We start from the raw sequence: 22,260 nt of genomic DNA, 5'->3' as shown, positions 1-22,260 counted from the left end.
ACATCAACCCTTTTACCCATTACTCCAATTGCCACAGCACCAGGGCAATCGGGAAGAGTCGAGGTGAAGCACCACATTTGGCGTAGCTAATGTGATGCTCCACTTCTGAGGCAGCTGTGGGCTGGTATTTTTAGGCTGCATTATACATGGAGGCCTAGGGAGCTGGCTGCATTATACATGGAGGCATGGGGGCTGGCTGCATTATACTTGGAAGCCAGGGGGGCTGGCTGTATTATACATGGAGGCCTGGGTGGCTGGCTACATTATACATGGAGGCCTGGGGGGCTGGCTGCATTATACATGGAGGCCTGGAGGGCTGCATTATACATGGAGGTCTAGGGGCTGCATTATACATGGAGGTCTATGGGGATGCATTATACAACATGAAGGACACCTTATACATGGACTATAGGTGTGCATTATTCATGGAAGAGTATGGAGCTGCATAATACAATATGAAGGTTTATGGGGCTGCATTGTAATACATATAGGACTATGGGGGCTACATTATAATGTATGGAGGACTATGGGGGCTTTCTTATACATGGACTATGGGGGTGCATTATAATAGATGGAGGACTATGTGGTGCAGTATAATATATGGAGTACTATGGGGTGCATTATAATATATGAAGAACTATGGGGTGAATTATAATACAAGGAGAACTATGGGAAATGCATTGTAATATATGGAGGACTATGGGGGGTGCGTTCTAATGTCGCGGGCGGAAGAGGGGACGCTGCGCTCACCCACTGCTCAGGTCCGGCTGCTGCTGCTGCTGCTCGGTGGTGGCTCGAGCGGTGGGCCGGATCCCGGGGACTCGAGCGGCGTTCCTCGCCCGTGAGTGAAAGGGGGGTTGGTGTGTGGTTTGGGGAGATATTGTCCGTGACGCCACCCACGGTTGTGGTGAAGTTGTGACACCACCGCTGCTCTGGACGGGGATCCCGGGAGCGTTGACAGGGAGCAGCTTGGATGTTGGTTCTCCCCTCCGTGGGTAGGGGGTTGGTTGTCCCGGGGCCCCGGTGAGGGTTTTAGGGATGGCAGGCGGGTTACGGGGCCTGGTGATGTGCAGGGTCGCGGGGGCAGCACTGTGCCGCACGGCACGGTGGTACTCACTCAGCCAATAATTCACACAGAGTCTCTGGTCAAACAAACGGCTGGATGGATGGGTCCCACAGGCGGCTGCGGTTGTTCTCCTCCCGGCAGGTTGATGGTGACTGCCTTTCCCTGCACCTGTGTTGTGTTTACGGTTCCAATGGCTTCCCACCGGTAACCCACTCCCCAGCTTGGATGGATGCTGGAGGAGCCTCTTTTGCCCGCAGGCTCTGGCCCTGGGAACTGTAGCCTTGGAGGTGACTGTGTTTCCCTCTACGGTGTGAACTGTTGCCTTCAATCGGGTCTTGACTGCTGGGAAACCCCGGAGGTTCCCTTCGCTAACGGATTTGACCGTTTTTATGGCGACTCCTAGCCTGGTCGGGGTCCGTAAGCCCTGCCGGATGGTGCTGGCTTCTCTTTGCTCCCCGATCCGGTACCGTCGGGCCACCGCCCATCCCCGGTCCTTACGGTTCGCTCCAATCAGCCTCTCCTGCAGACGGTCACCACCGTCTGCCAACCTTGCTGTATGTCCGGGCCACACACCCAGACACGGTCAGTCTCCTCTCCTACCACTTCACTCTCTAAAAACTCAACTCTAAACTGACTCCTTTTCCCGCCTCCAGGACTGTGAACTCCTCGGTGGGTGGGACCAACCGCCTGGCCCACCCCCTGGTGTGGACATCAGCCCCTGGAGGAAGGCAAAAAGGGTTTGTGTTTAGCCTAGATGTGCCTAGCCGGGGTGTAGGGTGTGTTGGTGTAGTACCTGTGACGACCTGGCTTGTCCAGGGCGCCACACTAATATATGAAGGGTTATATATGGAAGGCTATGTGTGAGCCATTATTGTATTTGGAGAACTATATACGAGGGGGGACCAAGGTAAAAGCATGGGATGGGAACGTGTTGTGCTGAGGGAAAAAGGATCTTTCCCTCAGCACCCAGCTTTTCCATGCTCTAATATGGGAAAGTTGGGTACTGAGGGAAAGATGTATAGCAGAGCATGGGGAAGCTGGGTGTCGAGGACAAGATGGATATCAGAACATAGGAAAGCTGGGTACTGATAGAGGGATTTTAGATCATGGGAAACCTGGGTGTTGAGGATAAGAGCCAAGTGTCAGCATCATTATCCCATACCCTAAGTGTCGGTGTACAAGGAGAGGGGGGCCCAGGTCCAAACTTTGCATCGGGGCCCATCAAACTCTAGTTACGCCGCTGACTAAAGGATCATGTAGTGAAGAATGTTAGACAGTCCCCATATACATTAGATCATAAGTTGGTGTGGACTGCACACATCAATTATTCTTATTTTAATAATGAACTTGTGAAGTTTTAAATCCAAAATGGCTGCATACCTTTGTTTACAGTGATGTATCACTTACTGGGTTGGTTGGTTTAGTTTTGTTAAAATCACAGTTTTTTTCTGCTGCACATCCCCCTCCTACATGACTCATTGGCAGTTTACTGTGTACACTCTACATTCTAATCAGTGGTGGTGGCAGGGTTACATAGATCGGCAGGACTACATGGCACACGACAACTAGACTTGTAGTGATAATGTCCTGAAGATAAAGCACAGGTTTTATTAAAATGTAAACAAGCAGACCAGCAAGTGACACACCGCTGGAATCAGGGTCTTTGACCCTACATCATAGTGGTCTAGCATTACATAACAAAAACCTGGTGACAGATTCCCTTTAATCAATTCAGGACCTTATATATAAAACAGCATTTACTTAGGTCCTGTAGCTGCAACGTTCCAGCTATGTCAGCATCGCTATTCCCTGAGAGTTTCAGGACTTGTTATGTCACGTGACGGCTGCAGCCAAAGAGTGGCCACTCCACTCATCAGAGGCAGCTTTTACTAACTCATCAAACCAGGTGTCCAGCCCGACTTATTATTGATGAGCTGCAACCAAAGAGCGGCCACACTTTGGCTATGGCCGGCACATGACACACATCATACCACATCACATCACTCTTCGGTAATAGCGTTGCTTTGCTGATATATCTGGAATGGCGCTGCTGTGGAAGGTGAGTATATACTCTTTTTATTTTATACGGGGTCCTGTAACACTCATAACGGCATCCCCGCGCTGCCCTGCCCCGTTACCTTGGCAGGGACATCGGTTCTTTCACCTGCCCTGCCTCCTTGTGGTAGCTGTCCCTTCCTCGGTTCATGCTGCTGTGTCCCAGTGCCTGCACACACCACACAGGCCTACTTGGAATGTCCGAATGTTGTGCATGTGGCCACGCCACTTTTCTTATATGGCCAGTACACCCTGACCCGGAGTGTCTCTCAGGCCAGCTGAGAATGTTTAGGTATTTAAGGCTCCTTCCACCTTTAGGGAGGTGCCTTGGCAATGAGTTACTAACGTTGATAGTTCTTCGGTCCTTTTGTGCTGCTGCTGTCTTAATGCTGTGTTTGGCTGCTGATTCGTCTCTGTGTTTCAGTACATTGCCAGTCTGCTGCAAACATCCATGCCAGTCGGCTACCATGATAGCCACTGCTGCAAGTAACCACGCCGGCCGCCTACCAGGATACCCCCTGCCGCAAGTGTCCTCATCGACCTCTGCCACTGCATCCATCCAGCAAGGCTGAATGCACGACTCCGCCTGCTGCTGACGCTACAACCAGCGACTGTATAGTATCCATGGCGCCAGCTGCTGAGGTACTGCAGATCCATGGGGCTTCCCTCTGCTGGCTGCTTACCAGTGTGTTTACCTACTGCCACATCTGTCCAGTCCAGTTCGCTCCTCCATGCAAGTCAACGGTACCTTCAGTCCAGTGGACCCGCTAATATCGTGCTTGCTTTACAAGTGTAACAGGTCCTGACTAGGGCTTAGAGGATCTGGACTGTAAAAGTTCGGATATGTGCGGTTTCAAAGATGCCCGGGTGCCGGACTCGGATCCGGGATTCTGGGTGCACGATCCGGATCCGGCACTGGGGAAAATAATTGAAAAATAAAGCAAAACAGAAATAAAACAGCGTTTCATACTTACCGAGACTCGGTGTCATGGCAGCACACTGCTTCTGGGTCGCGCATTCACTTCCTGTACTGTGCTTCGTATACACACAGCTTTCCGTGTTTTCCCCGCCCACCAGCCGTCCTCTCGTCTGTGATTGGTTGCAGTCAGATGCACCACCAGCCTGTGACAGTATCTGCCTGCCGTGCAGTCATCGCGGCTCAATCATTGTCTGCACTGCCAGCGGTTGTGCTCTATGGTTGCTGGCTGTGTTATATAGCAGAGCTGAAACAATGATGGACCTCGTGTGGATTACGCCGGACCTGCAGGGTGTTGGAGGTTAATAAAGAGGTGAAGGAGGGTGTGCATTTTGTACTTTATTCCAGATAAAGGATTTTTCTCTGTGTTTATTTACATTCACTTACAGGTTAGTGTGATGCAGGTATCTCATAGATGCCTGTTCCATCACTAACCTAGAGTTTACTGGCAGCTGTGTGCTGCTTTTAACCCGTTATTACCCTGATTTCCACCGCTCCAGGGCAATCGAGAAGAGTCGCTATTGCTTTGGGATTGTCACATCTAATAGATGTGGCAATACCGGGCGGCTGCGAGCTGAGAATACCAGCCCCCAGCTGGCTTTATCTTGGCTGGGTTTCAAAATTAGGGGGGACCTCACATCGTTTTTTTTTTTTTAATTATTTATTTAAATAATAAAAAAAAACAACATATGCGGTTTGTTTTAGGCCGGAGTCACACTTGCGAGGGACATCACAGCACAGCCACGCACACTTCTGACAGGAGCGTGCATGTGTTTCTAGGTACATGCACGCTTATGTTCAGAGAGCGGCAGGCCGTGCCGGGTGCTTTCATGCCAGACTCGCACGAGTCGGACATCGCATCACCGACACAGTCGCGCGCACTTCTGACAGGAATGTGCGTGCATGTGTTTCTGAAACACATGCACGTTTACCATACTGACCCGCAGACACTTGCACTGCTTTCCCTGCCCACTAGCCATCCTGCCGCCTGTGATAGGTTGCAGTCAGCTGACACGCTGACACTCAGGGTGGGGGGCCCGTCTAACTGCAAGCAATTACACACGCCGGTAGGCGGGCAAAACAATGGATATTAAATTGTTGGCTCCGGAAGGGAAAGCATGACCCGGAAGGAGTTTGCTGCCATGACACAGCCTCGGGTGAGTATACCGCGAGCGCTTCTACCCCCATAACCCCTCCACAAACGTTATTAATCTCCTGAATCTGGTCCCTATAGACTTTTATATGGGCACCGGAATCCAGAGCGGATCCGGACTTTTTTTTTAATCCTACAGTGGTCTGCCGGTCCCGGAATTTGGCGGGTTCGATTAACTATAGTCCTATCTATTGAGCTGGGGTTATCCAATGGTGGACCCTCCCTTTAAACTCTCCATTCTCCAGTTCCTAATTAACCGCCAAAAAGATGAATGCTACTAATTTCTACTAAACACTATTAAGGAGGTAATTTTTTATTTATTTATTTTTTTAAATGTCACCTTATCAATCAGTTGATCGTCAACTTCCTTTTGGTCATAAATCTTCTTGCCAGGTGTGATGCTGCAGGAGCAAAGATATAGAGGAGGATCCTGATCAGAGGACGTCCCTATGACATCCATACGCCATAGTAGGTAACAAGAATCAAAGTAACATAGGTAAGGATGGTTGACCTTAAGGAGATCAACATCCAGCACCGTGGAGACACCATCACGTGTTTCTCAACGCAGTGATTCTAGAACAATGCCCCCTGGGAAATATGCAAAACAAGAAAGCCGCGGAGACACCATCACATGTTTCTCAACACTGGCAGGAAACTAGCCATGTCTTTCACCGGGAAGAAACAACCACGGGAAGGGCAGTCTCCAGTCAAGGAAACCGCCTATGCCAAAACATGGTATCCATCCACAGACAGATGCTGTTGGCATAGGCGGTTTCCTTGCCTGGAGACTGCCCTTCCCGTGGTTTTTCCTTCCCGGTGAAAGACCTAGCTAGTTTCCTACCAGCGTTGAGAAACATGTGATGGTGTCTCTGCGGCTTTCTTGTTTTGCAAGAATCAAAGTAAGATACAGTTATCAAACTGTATTCCACATGATTTATCAGATCCGTGTCAGATACACCTCCTGCGGTAAATGCTTGGATTTCTCCTGTGTAATGATCAATTAGTCATCGATCGCTTATCAATGAGATAACTTCAGTTTTTAGGCATACGCCTGTCCCTAACCTTATTTTTAGCTTTCATTCCCGTTATTGTCATTTATTTAAACATTATTATTTTAAACTAAAAATCAGAAGTCCCTTTAAATGGCAGCAAATAATTAAATGTGCGACAGGAGTTGTTTCTTTTAGATGACTGATTCTTTTCACATGAGCGGCAATAGCCGGGGAGATTAAGATTTCCCATTTACCGGGACAGAATTTCACCCTGCATAATTCAGGAACAGAAAGTAAGAGCATTTTCCAGAGGAATGAAGTCAGAATATATAATCCTGAGCGTGTACACTGTATACATCTATGAGGGGAATTATAAACGGCTCCTGGGCTCTTCCGCCAATGAACACATGTAGTCAACATGGAGGATTGGACCGACCAATTGAACACAGGCCTACATAGTCCATGGGCTCTGTCTTGGATACAGGCAGTGGCTTAATGGTAGAGCTGCTGCCTATGGACAATGAGTTCATGAGCTCTAGTCCTGGCCTGCCATGGGAAAGAAAAGCTGATGAATATGGATACATCTGTAGATAAATTATACACATAGGATGGGTTTTTCCAATGGCAGACAAACAAAAAAGAGGGCCCCTGTGCAGTCCAATAGCGCATTATAATGCATAATTCCACCTACTTTAGAGACTAAAATGGGCCTCCTTAACTCTTGGGCCCTATGTGGATTAACAGGCTGCACTAATGGTATGTCCGCCTCTGGGTTTACTCTACTCTGAGATGGAATGTATTGATGTTGGTGAATATCCAAAAGGTCATACATTACAAATATTAACATTATTTATCACAGTTTATAATAATAACATAATATGACCATAAATACTATTAAACATCATGGCCCTGATTGGGGTTCATTGTAGAGTGTGTAAAAAGCTCCAAATTTATTTACCGACGCACTCCTTTTAAATTAATTTGGCACTTCTTTCATTTGCTGTGCATCAATGTAAGCAATGTACTCCAGTCAGGCGCTGGCGTACATTTTTGTTGTAATTTACCCTACTTTTTTGGCCTAAATTATGATATATTTGTTGGCTGCATTCGGCTGTGCAACTCTCAACTAAGCATTGCCATTTTTCAAAAAATTGGTGAAACTGGCTGTCATGCTAGGTATGGGGGAATACCGGGCAAACGACAAAAAGGGATGGGAGGAAACAGGGGAACCCCATCTCAAGGGAAGGGGAAGATGTGACCCCTGATAAAACTTTCTGCTGGCCCCTGGCTGCCCTGATGTCCATAGATAGGTTCCACAGCTATGCGCTGAGTAGGATACCTAAACCCCGGCTGACCCTGAAATTGGCTCTAGACAGTGACCGGACAGGATGAGCACTAGTCAACCCCACTAAGTGTTAAAAACACACTGTGAAAACAAACAAGGGAATACAAATGGACAACTTATCTCCAGGATGACTTTGTGAGATGTCCAGCAACATTCAACAGCATGTCTCCACAGATGATTCCAAGCAGAGTTACTCTATCGCCGGCAACAAAGCAAGGGGAAATGCAGGTATAGATAGACAGAGGGAGTGGGGATAAGGATTAGCAGCTGAATAGCAAAGGTGTCCACAGGGTCCTAAAGGGAAAATAATTAACCCTGACAGAGAAGATACATGAAACTTGTCATGGTGCACACTGGTGATGCTCTGCCACGCTCTCCTGAACTACAGAGCTGGCAGTTACATGTTTCCTTTGTGCAGAGCAGTTTGCATTTGGAGATGCTCTGCTGTGTTTCTTTGAGCACTTGCTGACAGGTTGTTTGACAGCACAGGTTTTCATGCTGGTTCTCTTAGGTGCTTATTCAGGTGTTCCAAATTTATGGTAATTGCTCTGTTTCATTACGGAGCATGCTTTCAGAGAACTTCATTAGTCGTACTTTCTGGTTCTGCAGTTGTGCTCTTGGCTCCAGTTCGTGCTTGTGTTCTGATCTAGGCTTCTTGACCCTGAACTGTTTATTGACCCTTCTCTGCCCGCTCCCTGTTCTTGTCATTACCTCCTGGCTTCTGACCTCGGACCATTACCTGACTACGTCTCTGTCTGCTCCCTGAATTTATACGTACTTTCCTGGAATTCTGACCCTTGGCCTGTGACTTGACTGCGTATCTAGTTACTCCCTGAGTCCTGTTGTGTCCTCCTGTTTTCTGATCCCGGCTTGACCCTTCAGTCTATACTGTCCATAAGTCGTTACTAGCATCATAAAACTCAATACACAACAGAGAAGAAAGAATGAACTATCAAGGAGCAATTTGTGCAGCCAAATGCTGCGACCTTCTCCAGCTGGACTTGACAGGGTTGTCTGTCAGCCGTGACACACCTGTGATATTTGGTGGGACTATGACTGGCGTGAAAAAAGAAAAAGTCACAATGCTTTTGAACCATTATGAAATAAAAATCCTTCTTGATGAATAAGGAAACCGTAAAAAATTATTTTAGAGGTTCTGCAGGTATCAGGGAGCCAAGATATATAAAAATATCAAACTTTATTGGGCACAACGCGTTTCTAGGACATCAGTCCTCTTCATCAGGTGCTAATAAAATGTCCTTACAAGGCTCTTTTTTATATATTTGACAATACATCATTAATTCAACATGATTAAAACAATTGGTAACAACAAATGATCAATTACTCAATCCAAAAACAACACTATAAAAATAAAAAAACACCAAGGAAGCTGATTCATTCTACAATTTACATACAAGTAAATATGTATAATACTTGCATCCTTCATTAATTATACAACCATATTACAAAAAATGTCCTATATAATAATATTAATAGAAATTTTATATAAAAGTCATTGTTTTTGAATGTTAATCCCAGATATAATTTGGTTATACACATCATTTACATACATTATCAAGGAGCATTTATGCTGATTTTTTAATACAAAATTCTCCTATTGCAATTAACAATGATATCGCAAATTAATACTGATGGATATTTTCTATGCTAGAATTGCCTTATCTTGCCCTAATTTCTTGATGAATAAGGGCCTAAATGTGACTGACTAGCTCGAGTTAAGAATCCAAAATGTGAGATTTTAATGGATACTCCCATTTTAGTAAGTGATGGCATATTGTCCAACCTATGGGTCCTCTCCAATCCTAAAGGCTGCTTTACATGTGAAAGCACCCGCCCCCGTCGTTTGTGCGTCACGGGCAAATCGCTGCCCGTGGCACACAATATTGCTATGACGCGTCACACATACTTACCTTCCTAGCGACGTCGCTGTGGGCGGCGAACAACCTCTTTTTTTTTTAGGGGTAGGTTTGTGCGCCATCACAGCGACGTCACACAGCGGTCCGGCAATAGAAGCGGAGGGGCGGAGACCAGCCGCATTAACGACATGCTCACCTCGTTGTCGGCAGGACGCAGGTACGGTGTTTTTCCTTGTTCCTGGCGTGTCACACCTAGCGATGTGTGCTGCCTCAGGAACGATGAACAACCTGCGTCCAGCACCAGCAACGATATTTGGAAAATGAACGACGTGTCAACGATCAACGATTAGGTGAGTATTTTTGATCGTTAGCGATGGCTCGTGGGTGTCACAAGCAACGGCGTCGCTAACGAGGCCGGATGTGCGTCACGAATTCCGTGACCCCAACGATATCTTGTTAGCGATGTCGTTGCGTGTACCGGGGCCTTAACAATTAATGAGCTACAGCTCTTCTCTTTCCCGCAGCAGACCTATTTATTAGAATGGCGTTATGCTGTGCAAACACCTCTGTGCAAAGGGAAAATTGTTAATGGGAATATAGCGCCAAAGCAGCTGCGAAGCCCCTTAATTTTCATGAAGCGAGGAAGTTCATATACCCAGTGATCATTAAGTGATGGCATATACCACTGAGATGGGAATACCCCTGTAAAAGCTTTATCCATCTTTTGCACCAATTTGCACCTAGAATGTATTGAAATGAAGCATTTCTGCAAATAATCATCACTGAAAATACCCTGCTACCTCATGTCTGCAGTTTCTTGTCTATATCTCCACGTACTCCATAAGCACATATGTAAACTAGGAGTCAAATATACAAAACAGTAAATTCGTCATTGATTCTAACCATGTGAGACTTAAAACACAATTAATTCATGTGATAACTTTTATTGGCATTTCATTATTAGCTGTGTTACTGCCGGCTTGTGTCATTTATATGATGACAGCTACCATGTAACTTTAATTTTGATTTAACTCACCAGAGACCACTACGGTAGCAGCCCGGCTCCTAAAAAATTTACAATACCTCGGCCTGAAGCAAAGGCACAAAACACTTTAAAGAGACCGGGGATGTCATTAATTATTTTCTTTTATAGAAAGCACAAGGGGAAGTGCTACATGCCAGCTAAAAAACACAGCGATCTGCCATGTCTGTCTGGTGGGAATTAAAGAGTATTTTTTTTTTATTGTTTTTAATGTGTTATATACAGGTACTGGCACAGCAGATTGATATAAATATAATAAAACCACTCCACTTGATAAAACCCACATCCACTGACAAAACCACACCCCCTGAGATGTCCAAAATAATACAGAATAAAAGCACCTGTAGCGCCCCTGAAGCCATCAGGGTGCTACAAGGTTCTGCATCCCCACAAGGGGATGGCGTTAACACACAAAAACCCAGGTAATCCCAGTTTTCCCCAACAATCCCCCATGCAATGGTACAAGGCTATGTTTGGACCAATGGATGGCGCCTAGAGGTGGAGCCACTCCAGTCCACTAGTTGACCAGATGGGAGGGGCAGACTGTGGAGAATAGTCGAACAGTACAAGGAGAGGAGTGAAGATGGACGGGAGGAGACGTTCTGACACGGGGCTGACAGTAACCTGGTACCCAGGAGAGAGCAGTTGCCGGTAGAGTACGGTGAAGTGTGATGCCCTGACAAAATCAGGGCGTCACAGATGACTGCACCCCTCCTCCAGGTGCAGGATTCCCTCCTCCTTGGCCCTCCATCACAACTCCCACATCCAGGTACACAACATCAGCCAGCAAAGCCTAGTCACCCCCCATGACAATAGGGACACACCAGTGGGCGGGGCCAAGAGGATGGCGACGCCCACCTAGGGGTTCTGAGGTGTCCTGGGAGGGAACAAGACAGTGAGTAAGTGGAGAGAGAGGTGAGAGGAGTGTGAAGTGACAGGGTGGTCAGGGGTTGGAGCCCCTGGACTACCAGACTACTGACTAGGTGGCAGTTGGCAGACAGGGACACAGGCAACGGAGATCCAGTCGCGGGAGACCTTAAGTGGACCGGGGCAGGGTTGTAGCCCGCAGGTATGGACAGCGGGAATCCGGTCCGGAGTCCGAACACAACAGGGTACCTGGACCCTAGAGCAAGGACAGCTTCAAGCACCTTACTAATTGACCAGCCAGGGGCAAGATTTCAGGTCTTGTCCCACAGGAGGCCCAGATAGAGCGAGACGGAAGCCCAACGAGGGGGATAGGGCTCCGCAATTGCCTGCTAAGATCCCACGGGTCAGTTCTCGCGGACCACAGCTCCCAACACACAGTATCACCGGTAGTGGACTTCCCCATTTCATCCGGAGTAGTCAACAACAAGGACACAACACTAAGTGCAGGAGGAAGGGACCCCGGTCTGCTGTACCAGGGTGTGGGATCCGAACACACCCGCCGGAGGTCACCAGTCACTGGCAAGTTGGTTTATCCTTTGGACTCTGTGTAGATTAATCAGAACTGTGAGTTTTGGAGGATCTTTTCTTTGGCTCTTTATGATATTGTTCCTCAAGGAATTTCTGAATCAGTTGACAACTTGCTGCTCCCTTGGTTTAAATCTGTCAGCAGTTTTTTTGCTATGTAATCTGAGGGCAGCATGAGGTAGGGGCTGACACACTGATTTCAAGCATGTGTCATTTATTAGGCCATGTGCTGTTAATTACTACAATCAGTGTTTTATCACCAGTAGATAATCACTGCCCTGCTAAGTCTGGAGTGCCTCCTAGACCACCAACGCCCCCAGTGGTTAGCAGCTTTACTGTCACTATACAATGTACACAGAAAGCTGTGAATCAGGGGTATGGCTGGGGTCAGCTCTCTGAGCTCTGTTACTTGCTACATCTAAGAACTGATTGTGTCACAACAGCTGCACCCAGTAAACTAAGTGACACATCAGATGATATGTTCAGAATGAAGTCTAAAGGCCCTGTCACATATAGAGATAAATCTGCGGCAGATCTGTGGTTGCAGTGAAATTGTGGACAATCAGTGCCAGGTTTGTGGCTGTGTACGAATGGAACAATATGTCCATGATTTCACTGCAACCACAGATCTGCCAAAGATTTATCTCTGTGTGTGATGGAGCCTTTAGCTGTGGTCTTTGGTAAATTATAGATCCCAGAATTCAGGAGTTACATAACTGAAGTGTGTATAGCGGTATTAAAGCTGGGTTGTCACATGTAACAAAGAATTATCTGAAGTTTTACATAAGGCTGTAAGTTCATCGGCATTATTTTGCCAATGCTGCACAATATACTAAAAATGATTTTAATGACAAACTCAACTTTGCTATAACTATGTAGCAGGCTTTAGTTTTTTAGTTTCAACAAAGTGACTATTTAAAGGGAATCTGTCAGCAGGTTTTTGCTACCTCATTTGAGAGCAACATGATCTAGGGAAATAATGCAAGTAAAGAAATGTCACTCCCTTCAAAATATAGGTGCCTGGATAGGATCTTAGTCCATTCATATATAGTAGAAAAAGCGCTTTCCCATAGCGGTGATTCCACATATCCATATGCACCTCTGCCTTCTGCAAGCCACCATTGACCACCAATTTCTTGTGAGTTTGAAAGAGGTCCAGGAAAGGACCGAAATGTCACTGATTGACACATATTGTGGTCTTTGTTATTGAAATACATTTCGGAATTGTCTTTTGAAAAATTGAGTGCTGAATTTATTTTCTACAGTTAGTTTTTAGATTTAACCATATAGCAGAGCTCAGAAAGCTAACCCCGCCCACACCAGGCTCTGTATGTGCATTTCTATAGACAGCAGGGGGCGTGCCAGACTGGTTGAACTCTGGCTGACCTAGTCTGGGAATTATATTCTATTGAAACTAAAACAAACATTGTAGATAAACAGCTACCTACAGTAAGAAAAGAGACTCTGTGCTGAAATCTCTGCATTAACCCCTACAGCGTGCTGTCTTCAGATTACATAGCAAAAAGCTGCTGACAGATTCCCTTTAAGTATAGATTAGCAAGAAGGAACAACAAAGCCATGCTGAGAGTAATCGATTTATTAAGTACCCGCTGTGATACAGTGACCCTCGCTGGTGTAACCTCATCTCTCAGGGAGAATCCACCCCTCCTAGCCATTTTAAGCGCTTCTAGGCTTTCATATTATCTGTCACTTAATGTTTTCTTGCTAATAATCAATTAACATTGATCCACTCTTATGAGTGCTCAGCATTTCTGCTTTTGGACATATAAATATACATAAATTATTATCTCCACAGAGACCTGAAGTCAAAAGATCTGCGTATCACAAGCCTACTACAATCATAAATGCAAAGCTAGACATACTGTCATCAGTTCACATCGAAAAATCAAGAAAGGTCAGCATTGTGCATAAACACATACATGTATATCTTCCAAGCACACATCATAAAATAACGGAATATTATATTTACTCATCAACTTTAGTTTCCAAGCACGTGGCATGGTATGGCAGCACACAGAGTACTTATATGCCATATTATAGCTCTATAGTCACTCCATGTGCCACTATATGGTGCAACGTTAGGCACTGCTTCTGGAGTAGAAACCCTGTTTAAAGCCACGTGCAAACATTGACACAGTGGTGAGTTTCTTACCTTAGTCATTGTAACCCTAAACCAAGAGTGGGTAAAAAATACAGAAGTGGTGCCCGTGTTTCTATTATACTGTAAATACAGTTATATTTATATGGAAAAGTAAATGGCTAAAAAGTTTAGGGCCTGGGTAAAAGATATATGTGCAATAAAGTAACTGGGGGTTAACAGTACAGACAAGAGAACTGGAATTCACCAATTTAGGAAACCAAACCAAGCACTGTGTGTATATGTGTATACATGCCAAAGATAGTGAGGTCAAGTAACAGCCTTACACTACTAATACAACGTCAGAGAGAGAATAATCCAAGACCAGGAGCTCATTGCGCGTTTCGCAGATAAAGCTTTGTCAGGTGCCACGATCCCTTGGTCCTGGATCATTCTTTCTGCCAGGAAGGACACCTAAAGATATGTAAACACATAATGCAAGTTAACATTGTGGAATAAAACTTAATTTTTAATTCATATTCGCTTTTTAAGCACCTCATGGGTGGGCCCAATCCAGATAAGTGCTCTAAACTCCTCCCCCCCGCTGCTGATTGACATCATCAGCACAGTGCAAAGGCACGTGCCCTACACTAAAATCCAAATCACCACTAGGGGGAAAGTAATGACAGTCAAAACACTTGCCAGGCTTGGTACTGCCACCTGGGCATCTATGAGCTAATATGCGGGAGGAATAAAAGTTAATGTTCTTCACAATGCTAAGTTGATTCGTGCCTAAAAAGATATAATTACAAGTGTGTTAGTGGCTTAGTATATGGAAGCTGTGGTAGTTATGTGAACTTATTGGTATGAGTGGACTGTGCGGCACAATGTATCTTCTATGTTTCAAGGACAAAGAGAACTTTTGTGTGATCCAGCACTGATGTATCCAGTTGTATGCCATAGAAATCTTTAAAGGATTACTCCCATCTATAAGATCCTCTCCCAATATGTAGCAGGTGCAATAATAATAGCCAATACCTCCAATTAGAAATGTAGTATACACACATGGTCAACATTGTTGGTATCCCAAGTTTAATGAAAGAAAAACCCACAATGGTCACAGAAATAACCTGAATCTGACAAAAGTAATAATAAATAAAAAAAAATCTATGAAAATCTATGAAAATGAACAAATGAAAGTCAGACATTGCTTTTCCACCATGCTTCCACAGAATTAAAAAAAAATTAAAACTCATGAAATAGGCCTGGACAGAAATGATGGTACCCCTTAAAATAATGTGACAAAAGCGACATGTTAAATCAAGGTGTGTCCACTAATTAGCATCACAGGTGTCTACAATCTTGTAATCAGTAAGTGGGCCTCTATATAGGGCTACAGACAGATACTCACTGTGCTGTTTGGTGACATGGTGTGTACCACACTCAACACGGACCAGAGAAAGTGAAGGAAAGAGTTGTCTCAGGAGATTAGAAAGAAAATTTATAGACAAGCATGTTAAAGGCAAAAGTTATAAGACCATCTCCAAGCAGCTTGATTTTCCTGTGACTACAGTTGCACATATTATTCAGAAATTTAAGTTCCATGGGACTGTAGCCAACCTCCCTGGACGTGGCTGCAGAAGGAAAATTGATGACAAATAAAAGAGTCGGATAATACGAATGGTAACAAAAGAGCCCAGAAAAACTCCAAAAGCGATTAAAGGTAAACTTCAAGCTCAAGGAATATCCGTGTCAGATCACACCATTCGTCATTGTGTGAGCCAAAGTGGACTTCATGGGAGACGACCAAGGAGGACACCATTGTTGAAAAAAAATTATAAAAAAGCCAGACTGGAATTTGCCAAACTACATATTGACAAGCCACAAAGCTTCTGGGAGATTGTCCTATGGCCAGATGAGACAAAAAATGAACTTTTTGACAAGGCACAACAGCTCTATGTTCACAGATGGAAAAATGAAGCATATCAAGAAAAGAACACTGTCCCTACTGTGCAACATGGAGGAGGCTCTGTTATATTCTGGGGCTGCTTTGCTGCATCTGGCACAGGGTGTCTTGAATCTGTGCAGGGTACAATGAAATCTCAAGACTTTCGAGGAATTCTAGAGAGAATGTACTGCCCAGTGTCAGAAATCTTGGTCTCAGTCGCAGGTTATGGGTCTTGCAACAGGATAATGACCCAAAACACAGCTAAAAACACCCAAGAATGGCTAAGAAGAAAACATTGGACTATTGTGAAGTGTCCTTCTATGAGCCCTGACCTAAATCCTATTGAGCATCTTTGGAAAGAGCTGAAACATGAAGTCTGGAAAAGGCAACCTTCAAGCACGAGACAACTGGAGCAGTTTGCTCTTGAGGAGTGGCCAAAATACCTGTGGAGAGGCGCAAAAGTCTCATTGACAGTTACAGGAATTGTTTGATTGCAGTGATTGCCTAAGAAGGTTGTGCAACCAATATTAAGTTAAGGAAGGTCGGAAGGTCCAATTATTTCTTTCCAGGCCTATTTCATGAGTTTTATTTTTTTGAAAAATTCCGTGGAAGCAGAAAAGCAGCAATGTCTGACTTTCATTTGGTCATTTTCATAGATTTTTTATTTATTATTACTTTTGTCAGATTCAAGTTATTTCTGTGACCATTGTGGTTTTTTCTTTCATTAAACGAGGGGTACCAACAATTTTGACCACGTGTGTAGTTCTCCTGATTAGCCATGTTGCTTACCTCATGTGCAAGGCATTGTAGCTTAGGTATCTATGTGTAACGCCTGCCTGGATCCACAGACTCAGACGGGCTGTAATGGGGAGGCTAGAAGGAAGCCAGTCACCAAGCAGGACCCCCAGAACCCTGAAACCCTTTAACCCCTCTACAGGGATTTGGAATTACACAGGGAACTGGAGATCACTACCTGTGGAAGGCTGCAGTCCGATGAGAGTAGTCGTCAGGCAGGGTCAAACCAGGAATTGCGGAACAGGGACAGAATCGGCAGGCAAGGACGTAGTCAGCAAACATAGCAGAGGTCAAATCCGGATCGGGCAGCGAGGTACAGAAACAGTAGGCAGGAGGGTAGTCAGAACACACGCATAAGTCAACACACAGGAATCACCAAACAGAATAGGACGTAACAGGAGCCAGGAAAATCAGAACTATCTCTGGCAGTGGTCATGTGACAGGAGGGGGAATAAGAAGGGTGTGGTGTCTTCCCATTAGGTGTAGCTGAACGCTGGCAACTTCAGCTGGAAGACACATGCCACCCACAGTCAGCCAGCGGTACTGCAGATCCCAAGCTAACCCAGCCCAGTGGATGATCGGAGCCTGCGCCCACCGCTGGCATCGACTCCTCTCCCAGTACCATCCACGGCAGGAACACGGCGTCGCCTGGCGATCGGAGCAGAAGCCGCTGGAGCAGACTCCGGCGGTGACGTAACACTATGGTTGCATGTGTTTTAATTGGTGTTCTCTGTCATGTGGTTTCACATATATATATTTTGCATGCCAGTATTCAGACGTTGTCATGAGTAAGGGCTTGTGCCTGAAACGCGTAGACCCGTCTGTCTGCCGTATATTTTTTAATATATTTTTTGGGCACTAATAAAAGTATGTTTTAATATATATTTTGAATATTTTTTGCGAGTGCTGGACAATTTGTGCCTTTGAATCCATGGATACGACCATGACCAACTATCTAACTGTCACTATATGAGTGGTTGTAACCAAGGATACTTAAGCTGCAATTCCCTGCACATGAGGTGAGAGACATAGCTAATCAGGAGAACTATACTACATTTGAAATCTGAAGTATTTGCTAATATTCTTATTATTACACCTACTACATATAGGGATAGGAGATGGGAATACCCCTTTAATGCCATGCCAGTCATGAACACTATTGTCAGCATCTTCTGCCACCGTTAACTTCCAAATGGTCATTTAAGACATATCACTGGTGACAGCGGCCCAAGAAGTAATGGGGCCATTTCCACATCCAAAGCAGCAAGGAGCTTCTGTCTTAGCAGGAGTATTGGGCTGTAAAGGGCCCATATACTGTTCTTGCACAGGGGCCCTTTTCTGTCTGTGTCTGCCACTGGGTGATTTGGTGCATAAATAACCTCGCTATACCATGTCTAATGAGGAGCGCCACACAAAATGGTGCCCAAAACTCATTGCTGTATTTTGGCTATATGTATATGTGACGCCCTGGGCAAGCCAGGGGTCACAGGTCACAACATCACACGCACCCCACATTCCCTGCAGGTACATCAAGCTAACCCAAAATCCTTGTTGCCTTCCTCCAGGGGCTGATGTCCACACCAGGGGGTGGGCCAGGCGGTTGGCTCCGCCCACCGAGGAGTTCACAGCCCTGGAGGCGGGAAAACCTGGCAGTTGAGTGAGGGAAGTGAAAGTAGAAGGAAGTGGTAGAGGATCTTAGGAGAGAAGCTGAAGTAAAGTGAAAAGAAACTGTTTGTAAAGCCTGAAGTTGGTCCGGGTGTGTGCCCCGGACAGTGACAGCAAGGTCAGCAGACGGCGGTGATAGTCTGCAGGGGGACTGCTCGGAGGTTGCTGGAAGGACCGCGGACGGGTGGTGACCCGGCGGTACCGGAGCAGTATATGAAGAACAGTCAGCAACAGGGCAGGGGCCTTTCGGATCCCGGCAAGGCTGGGAGTCGCCATAATTTGCCAAATCCGTCAGTGAAGGGGACGTCTGTCTCCTAACAACCAAGTCCCAATTGAAGGCAACAGTCCGACCGTGAAGGGGAGACACCGCCACCACCAGGGCACCAGTTTCCCAGGGCCAGCGCCTGCGGGCAAAGTAGGGCTCCTTCGGCCCAGCTTGAAGCCGAGGAGTGGGTAACCAGTGGGGACCCATCGCTACCAAGAGACTTTACATAGGTGCAGGGAAGAGACCGTCACCGCTAACTGCAGGGAACATCAGCACCGTGAACCGTCCGAGGGACCCGTCCAACCAGCCGTTTGTTTACCGAGAACTGTGTCGTGTTTACTGGATGAGTGAGTACCTCCGTGCCGTGCGGCACAGCGCTGCCCCTGCGCCCCTGCACCTCCACAGGCCCCATCCCCGCCTGTCAACCATCCCAATCCCATCACCGGGCCCCGGGAGCACCAAGACCCCTACCCACAGAGGGGCAAATCAACAACTGGCTGCTCCGTACCATCACTCCCGGGCTCCCCAAACAGAGCAGCGGTGGTGTCCACTCAATCACCACAGCAGTGGGTGGCGTCACGGACAATAAACTATCCCAAAACCCAATCCCCTTTCACTCACGGGCGAGGAGCGCCGCTCGAGTCCCCGGGATCCGGCCCATCGCTCGAGCCACCGAGCAGCAGCAGGCCGCAGCAGCCGCGGCAGCCGGACCCGAGCAGTGGGAGAGCGCGGCATCCCCTCCTCCGCCCGCGACATATACACATTCTGTGCAATGTTCCTGCCACCTTGCATTACACAAATACCTGTGGTGCCATACACTATGAATACTGCCATACAGTGCTTACATGTTTCTATAAAAGTGCTATACAATAATATCAAGGTTCTAGGTGCAAGGTCATCTGTGGTACCCTCTTCAGCAACGGAGACTGATCCAGAAACCCTTAAAGGGAACCTGTCCTATTGAATACGGTGTCTGATCTGCAGGCAGAATGCTATAGGGCAGGAGGAGCTGATCAGATTGACAATTTTATGGGAAATGTTTCACTACAACTTGTATTTTAGTAATTTAAATCCCTGCTTTTTTATGTATAGGAGTCCAGTGGGCGGTCCTACCCAGCTATTAACAGTCTTCCATATATGAGTGTATTTGTAGACATTGCTGTCAGTCACTATTAGGCCCGCCCACTGGACTCTTATACAAATATCAGAGTTTTCAATGAATAAAATGCAAGTTATACTGAATCTTTTCCCACAAGCCTATATATCATTGTGATCAGCTTCTTCTCCAAATCATACTGTCCACCGATCGGACTGCATGTGCAACATGACAGGTTCCTTAAAGCTCTCCCTAATTCTTACAATGGCCACCGCACAACACAACGTGGCCACCGAGTGGGAGTCCATTAGCCTCATTCTTGCTTTCTCCGAGAAGACACTATAACATATGCACCATTCTTCGCCTGTGGCTACAAAATGTCAGATTTACACAGTCAAACAATGCCAACAGGACCAGAAAAGCACAAAATAGGGTCTTATGCAAATATTATAAATGACTGGGATAGGTTCACCAACCAACTATGTAGGCATGAGAACGGCTGCGGAAGACCCACGTAGAGTTCCAATGTACTTTAGACAGAAAGGGTTAAAAGCTCCTGCGTGGCAGGAATCCGAATAAAATAAATTATTTTATTGTCATCGCGTTTCACAGCAAAAGCGGCTTTTTCATCAGGAGAAATCATATTAGCGTATTATGATTTGTCCTGAAGAAGAAGCCCGTTTTAGCTTTGAAACGCGTTGACAATAAAAAAAAAATATTTTATTCGGATTCCTTCAGCGCAGGAGTTTTTAACCCTTTCTGTCTAAGCTACATTGAGATTTACAATGTCAGATGTAACGATGAATGCAGGGAGGTATACAAATGTGAGTGATAATAGATGAGCGGAGTGTAGAACTCCTGGGATACCACCACACCCCCCTATTCTGGGCTGAGCCTCTACTGCCCCTTCCTGCCTCAATGCAGAATTACAGCCTGAACTAGAAAGAGAGGCGAGAAATTCAGTGAATATAATAAATAGTTAATAATTAGATGACCGAGAAGTTTTACTTTTTAACCCCGTAACGTCTCTTGCATTGGATTCTATCGCTATAATCGACTAAAACTAGTAACATCTGAGCCCTGATTTTTTAACTACTTCCCCATCATCTTGTTTTCCGCCTACATTGACATAGCTGCGCGCACAAAAGAAGACTTCTGGCTACGATATCTGTGAGATTGTCAGGCATCCTTCTGTTACCCACCCCTCAGCCCATCTGTTCTCTCCGTCCTTCCATTTTGGTGCATCTCTCCAAAGCTTGAGTCCATTTTGTCGTATCTCTCCCTGTACCTGGCTCTGATGACTATCTGGATCATGGACAAATATTGCATTAGTCTTATATATTGTGCCATTTTATTCCGTGGCTCTTCCCGCTTTGCTCCTGTCATATATATATATATATATATATATATATATATATATATATATATATATATATAAAATGGATCCATATACAGCTCCTCTTTTTTTTTCATGACTATGTACCTTATTCGCTGCCGATGCTGATATCAGATGTGTGTGCCCCATTATCCCGGCATTGTGTGTCAATGGCAGTGAATATGAGGCTGCACAATCCGTCTGTCCCTACAACAGACATACACAGTCATCATTGGGGAAAAGGCCTATGTGCAAAACCTTGAAGAAGACGTACAATGCACTTGGATTCTGCACCGTAAAGACATAATATATTAATGAAATGAGATGAAAACCAGCCCAATCTGCATCCGAGCAGCCTATAAATGGCTCCTATAGGCTGTAATTGGCAGGATGATGCCAGGAGCAGGCGGACATGCCGGATACATGGATGCATATTGCACATACACAAGCTACAGTGCTGCATTTTGCAAGATACATCATCAAATCATTAAGTGTTACCTTAATCACAGCAGTCTACAGCGACGTCTTCCTGGTCTTCTCCTCGCCTTACACAATAGTGCAGAAGTCTGGTGTCCCCAGGGCCTCCTAGCACAGCTTCTGCAGAGTCCCCATCTGGCTAATTGTAGTCTCTGGGAGATAGGGGACTGGAGTAAAGTAAAAGGGGGATGGGGATGATGAGCCCAGAGACCCTTTAATTCTCCCCCTTGAAAAGACTGACAGAGCCCAATGGTGCACTGCTCTGATGCTTTGGGGGTGGGTGAGTGTAGGAGGCTGAATATTGCGTTGATGGAGGGAGAGGAGGATCACTGACAAGGATCCTCCTATTTTACATCGCATCCCCATGGAGGTCAGTCACGCCCCAAGCTCAGCACCACATCGGCGTACGCTTAACCCTGTTCAGCACCAAGGACAGCAGCACTACAGAAGGGGGGCGATGACTGCCCATAGCTGGCAGTTTCTTCGAAATTCACGTACGTACACCATATGGACAAAAGCATTGGGACACCTACGCATTACACCCATACACAGCATCTCATTCCAAATCCATAGGCTTTAAAGG

General features: G+C 45.9%; 1 protein-coding gene across 1 annotated transcript in view; it reads right to left on the bottom strand.

Annotated features, from left to right (window-relative positions):
- MAP3K12 (mitogen-activated protein kinase kinase kinase 12) overlaps positions 1–21,950 on the bottom strand; it is a 216,602-nt gene extending 194,652 nt beyond the window's left edge. Inside the window, exon 1 of the mRNA XM_075337201.1 lies at positions 21,699–21,950. The gene's annotated coding sequence lies outside the window, so the exon portion shown is untranslated. The remainder of the gene's footprint in view (positions 1–21,698) is intronic.
- Positions 21,951–22,260: the final 310 nt, after the last annotated feature.

The sequence above is a fragment of the Anomaloglossus baeobatrachus genome, chromosome 2 (genome assembly GCF_048569485.1).
Source record: "Anomaloglossus baeobatrachus isolate aAnoBae1 chromosome 2, aAnoBae1.hap1, whole genome shotgun sequence".
In the NCBI taxonomy this organism is placed as follows: domain Eukaryota; kingdom Metazoa; phylum Chordata; class Amphibia; order Anura; family Aromobatidae; genus Anomaloglossus; species Anomaloglossus baeobatrachus.
This window is presented reverse-complemented; position numbering and strand designations above follow the sequence as displayed.